Here is a 6,121-nt window from a genome sequence, read left to right on the forward strand (position 1 = left end):
ATTCCAAAGGCTGGGTACCAACCTGGAGTCCATGCAGATAGACTTTATTTTAACCCTTCCATCTGCAGGAATTAGTTCATTCAGTGACATAATGAGAAATTCAGGAGATCCTAATTATCTCCATATTATAGATTTAAAAACCAGGTAAGAAAGGAAAAAAGGACTTACCCAATAAGCAATGAAGCAGGAGAAGGGTTAGAAAAGGAATGACCTTCCCACCCCCACTTTATCTCCACCTGAACACAGAGTACCCAGGTGTATAAATCGTGTCACTTTTAGGGAACCAGGAAGAAAAACTGTCATATTCGCGGCCCTCCATCCGCTTGCTAGACTGTGTTAGCAGACGACTACCCACCCTGCTGTACTTTCTTCAGCCACAGAAATTCTTTTTTTATGTATTATGTATTGGGCTGCCATGGAACTTTTTGTTAGGGAAAAAAAGAGGTGGGAGAGTGTTGTCATATTTTAAAAACTAGATACACAAATTTTTTAAATAAGTTTTAAAATTCCTGGACCATATGATGCCTAAGGTATTTCCCAACCCTAACAATCTGGCATTTCCTCTGATAAGTACTGATGGTACTGCTGTGATTGTTGTTATTTTACTTACTAGCACGGGACCAATTATTTTATATATATATATTTGTTAAGAGCTCAAAACATTTCATGGAAGCCTCATCTTCTTCAGACATGATAGTCTGTCTGGCTTTCTATTTTAGTGGGTTACTGCTTTCTGAATTATTTTCTAAGAGCTTCCAATTTGTGTTTCTGGCATATTATATAAGTAGGGAGTTCTGGTCAATCTTCTTAGAAAACATATCACTCATATTTTTCCCTCTTCAGATGTCTTTGCAGCACAATGCTTCCATGAAACACAAAGTTAAATCTTAGGCAATATGTGATATAGTATCATATCTCCAATATTTGAAGATGGAGACTCATGTCTGCATCTTAGAATTAAATTACTAAATTGTTTTGTCTCTAATATCATAATATCATGTTACTTTAACCATAAAACCTAGTAGCTAGGACCTAATAGGTCTTCTATTAGTATTGATTGACTTATTATTTAATATATCAAGACATGATGAGGTAAAAACTGATATTATTAAGAAAAATAATCATGTTTACTTAATTACATATATTTAGAGGCATCAAAATGTATTTTTGAGACATTTTTAAGAGAAAACTAATATTTAATAACAATCTTTTCAGGAATATTTTTGTTTTTAAACATTTTGCTATATTTGGGATCACCCAAAGGAATTTTGATGAAACATGTTAAAAGACACTTTTCCTTTTGAAATCTAAAAACATTTTACAAAATAATGAATAACAAAACTGTTATGTTTTAAGTTAAATGTTATATGCTTCCCAGAAGTGCATGCACAAAAGTCAATGCAAGTTTTAAAAAACCTGACAATTCCCAGTCTATGAAGTTATGCCCTGGTGATTTAACATTAGCATGGAGACAGAAGAATTGAGATGTCATGCAAAACACTGAGCACCATAAAATTGTGGCTTAGGTGAAGCATTCCAGGAAAAGAAGAATAGGCCAGGTGATCCTAGCACTCTGGGAGGCCAAGGTGGGAGGGTCGCTTGAGGCCAGGAGTTCCAGAACAACCTGAGCAAGAGTGAGACCCCGTCTCTACTAAAAATAGAAGAACTAGCTCGGTGTGGTGCATGCCTGTAGTCCCAGCTACTCAGGAGGCTGAGGCAGGAGGATCACTTGAGCCTAGGAGTTGGAGGTTGCAGTGAGCTATGATGATGCCACTGAACTCTAGCCCAGGTGACAGAGAGAGACCTTGTCTCAAAAAAAAAAAAAAAAAAAAAAAAGACAGACTGTCAGAGTGGAAACAAAGGAGAATTAGAGATTAGAGGAAGGCCCCAAGAGTGATCGACAGGAGTGAATCAAATTAGCCAGGCACAAGAGGCGTTAGAACTGCTTCTCTCACTGCACAAGGGTGTCTCATTCTCACACTGAACAGCTCAGTTTCATTCTTATGAAAGTCTAAGTACTGAGGCAAATACCTGAGTCGCTTTTTCAGCTGCTTACTCCAGAGCTCCAGAGAGTGAGTGGCACGACTGTGGCAGGGCCAAGGTGGGAGCCCCAGTCACTTGAGACTTCCTCCTCAGCTCGGGGCCTGCATGTGCCCACCTGCATGCCCATGTGGGCCACCTCGTCAGGAGGAATCTGAAATGTTGAGGTCCACAGGAAAGAGTAAAAGAACATGGGTTCTAGACTCTACCATGAATAACCCTGTGTCCACAGGCAGTTAATTTCGCAGTGCCTTTTTCTTCACATGCTGGGAAGAGATCTCCCAAATGTTCTCTGAATTCCTCATCGGACTCATGATGACAAGGATGGAGGCAACTTCCCTGCCATCATTTCATCTGTTCATTCACCCAACATCACCGGGAGCTGACTTTGTGTGAGGCAGCACATCTGACCTCAGGGAGCTCACGGTGAGGCAGAGACCAACAAGTTTCTTGCAGTGGAAGTTTGGAAGGGGAGTCGTCTAAGGAGGGGCAGAAAAGAGAAAGTCTGCCACTCCCTGCAGGAGCCAGGGCCACCTTCACAGGGCAGAGTGTGACGCATAAGCTGAGTTTTGAAGTAGAAGTTTGCCTCGGGCACAGGGAGGAACTACATTCCTGGAAAAGAAAATATTCCGTGAAAAGGTCAAATGGCTTTAAAGCATTGAGTATTCAATAGCAGCAAGTTCGGACAATCGAATACTAGACTAGAGAAGAAATAGTGAACTTTGAAAGTTCAGTGTTTCACACAAGGAAACAATTTTAGGTGGCACATGGACTAACATTTGCTGTTATAAAAGTTATACCAGAGAAAGGCAAATAGACTGTGAAAGCCATGCCTTTAAGGATAGTATTCCTTAGGACAAGTCAGAGTTAAAACTAAAAAGAGAGAGTAGTATTTTAAATTAAAATGCTAACATAAAGCAATAGTGGAGGTAACACTTGAAAATCACAAAAGGTGGTAAGAAGATGGCTGAAGTTTAAGCAATCGCTGCTATAGGTGATTAAGAACCACTGGATAATTTTCATCAAGTAGACAACCTGATCGGATTTGCATTTTCAGAAGAGCGTTTCGGTGGCTGTGTGGCAGCTGGATGGGAACAGAACAGGACTGCAGGCAGGCGAGGAAACTGCTACAGAAACCCTCAGGATGGGTGGCAAGGAGGAATGGGCGGGCACAATGCAGGAGAGGACACAACAGCAGTAAGAGCTATTTGGAGGGAAGAACCCATGGGAATCAGTCACCACTGGATGTGGCTACTAAGGGAGAAGGCATCCAGGACGATTGCCCAGGTGTCCAGCTGGACACGAACTTGAATATTTGGAACTGGGAGATGGGGAAAGGAGATGCCCAGTTCTGTTACCTCTGGCCTTGAACCCTGCTGAAGGGATTAAGATCGCTAACTGTTCCTCTTCTGTCTGTCACCTTAAGTTCTATCTCACAGGCCCAGCAGCCTGGTCGTTGGCAGGGATCGGGGGTGGGGGTGAGGAGCTATTAATTAAGGTGTGCAGTCCAGCTGACACCTGATAGTACTGCTGTGTCCTCTGGCACACAGTGGCCCATGTCTCTGACTTAAAGGACAGAAATTAAAAGCCATGCAACCTGAGCTCACGAGCTTGAGCCCCCCTGAACTGTGCCTGGATCCCAAGGCACACACCAGGCAGAAGCCGCGTCTGCACATTCAGTCCCCGCAGCCTGCAGAAACCTAACACCTTTCTCTACCCACCAGGAAATTAACACTTACCCAGGTACTTGGTCATAATTAAATGGAACAAAAAGACAGCTGCTCCTACGTTTCTTTTTTAATCACCAACATGCGGCCTTGGGGATTACTACCTTTTGGATGATTTAGGGAGGATTACTCTTTCATTAGTCTCTGGGGTCAGTTCCAATACTATGTCATAAGAGCCTTTTAAGATACCCTCCATGTCAACAGCTCATCCCTTTCCATGTCTGAAAGGTTAGGTTTTTGCAAGCCGCTGGCAGCCTGCCATATGTCAGACCCCCCAATATCTATGATTTTTAACCAGAAACATCACCCCAAAATGGTTTCTTCACTGAATTTCTAGGTATCTGTGAGTGCAATGAATAACCCTCACCCTGAGAAAACCACTTCCGTGATTATGGTATGTCCCCTAGCAGGTAAGTATTTAGGTATCTATGAGAATGGTATTCTAAATCCCCAGTGTGGTTTCTTGATAATGATGCAAAAGAATAAATTTGGGATAGGAATATGGCTGATCCTCCACGTTGGCAAAGTTAAAAGATCCTTGACTTCCCCATAGTTACCCACTGCCCTCACATAGCTTAACCAGGGGACACAAACATTCTGACAACACAAGCAAAGGCCGGGCATGTCAGAGACTGAGGGAAAGGAATGTCCCATGTCCACTCAAGGGCATCAAAAGACAAAGAACTTTAACTATTGTAGGGGATAAACAAAATGTGTCTATAGGCTAAACTTTGTCTGCCTGTTCACAACCTCCTTTACCTATATATACTTTCATGCTTTCAGCAAATATTTTTTAAGTGCCTATTCTCCCTTAGCGTGTGTGCTAAGTGCTGGGAAGATGGTGGTTAGCAAAAATAGACACTGCTGAGAACGATGCTACTGAGTCAGGGAGGTCAGGGAAGGCCTCCCTGAGGACGTGAGGGTTTCTCAGGAATCTAAAGGGTGAGTAGGGTAATTTGGCACACAGGAGAAATACAGGCAGATGGAACAGCATGTGCAAAACCCATATGGCAAGAGGGAACACGACAAGAGAAACTATCTGGGAAAAATGAAAATGAAAGTGTAGGTGGAAACCAGACCATTCAACACCACATGCAGTCTTATAGGTCAAAGTACAAAACATAAGAGACAATGGAAAAATGCATTTTGCAAAGATCACTTCACTCTGGCTACAATAAAGAGGCTGTGTTAGAGAGGGTGTTAGAACAGATGTGGATAGACAAATCAGTAGACAGCCAAATAACCCCAGCAAGCCCCGGTGGTAAGTTGGACTGCTTGTATTATCTCTCAGAATCACAAATGTCTTGTTTACTCCCCTGCTAAATAATGTGAATCTGAAATGGCCTCCTTTAGTCTTCAAGGAGTGGCTCTACTTCTTAGATTTAAGGATTTGGTGCACCAGTCTGCTTTCTCTTATGACTCCCATTCTCTCCACAGAGATAGAGTCTTCATTCATAGCCCCTTGGCTAGTTTCATTTTTCTATCCTAAAGATAGAAAAGATATCCTAAGACCCCAGAACTTTTTATTCTGACCCCGTTCAGAAGTCCTGGGATTTTGTGAACCATTTCTAGCTCTACCACAGCTTTCTTGAGATGGGCAATCAGAATTGCACCTACTGTTTTGGAACAAAAACACTATAGGGAGATCTTCTACTTTGTTTATAATACCTACCCATCAATGTCCGAAAGGACTCCAAAGTGCCTTTCAAGGTCTGAAATGGCAAGCTGGAGCCCACGATCGTAAACATAGTTTAGGTTGCTTTCACCGAAGCACCTACGATGCTTGGTCATCTCCACTTTTCTGTTCATTGATAAGATTTGGTTAGTTATTCCTGCACTTTTACATCAGCTCAGAATTTTTACTCTTCAGGTGAACTTTGCCCCAACTATAAATTTCTCAGTTTTACTTTGTAATTCCTCGAGGAATATGTATATGAAAAGGTTAAAATAGAAGTAACCTCAATTTTGATTCTAATGTGCCTCACTATTTGACATATTCCTTATTTCTTACTTTAATCTCCTCAACCTCACAGTAATCCAGTAGAGTTTTACTTGTTCAGAAAATAAAACATTTCTATGTAGAAACTTGCTATTAATGATAATTGTTTCTTAGGATATTGCCCATTGGTTGATTGTCTTACCTACCTTACAAGCTGTTTGACATTCTGTGCAGGGGCAACGTTTTCCTCTTCTTCTTGAGTTGGCTTAGGAATAAACATGACTCCGGAAAAGAGAAGCATGATCCCCATGAAACAGCTCAGAAGAAAATAAATTGAAATAATTTGTCATGGGGTTAGTTTAAAAAAATGTTTTATTGAAATTAGATGTTAAATTATCTATGTGCATATGTAAAT

At 41.4% G+C, this 6,121-nt stretch overlaps 1 non-coding gene across 1 annotated transcript; it reads right to left on the reverse strand.

Annotated features, from left to right (window-relative positions):
• Positions 1 to 4,015: 4,015 nt before the first annotated feature.
• Positions 4,016 to 4,185, reverse strand: LOC123636075. The gene has a single exon (XR_006734311.1). It is a non-coding gene; the product is annotated as a U1 spliceosomal RNA (small nuclear RNA).
• Between the last annotated feature and the right edge of the window lie 1,936 nt (positions 4,186 to 6,121).

Source organism: Lemur catta, chromosome 3 (assembly GCF_020740605.2).
Source record: "Lemur catta isolate mLemCat1 chromosome 3, mLemCat1.pri, whole genome shotgun sequence".
NCBI lineage: Eukaryota > Metazoa > Chordata > Mammalia > Primates > Lemuridae > Lemur > Lemur catta.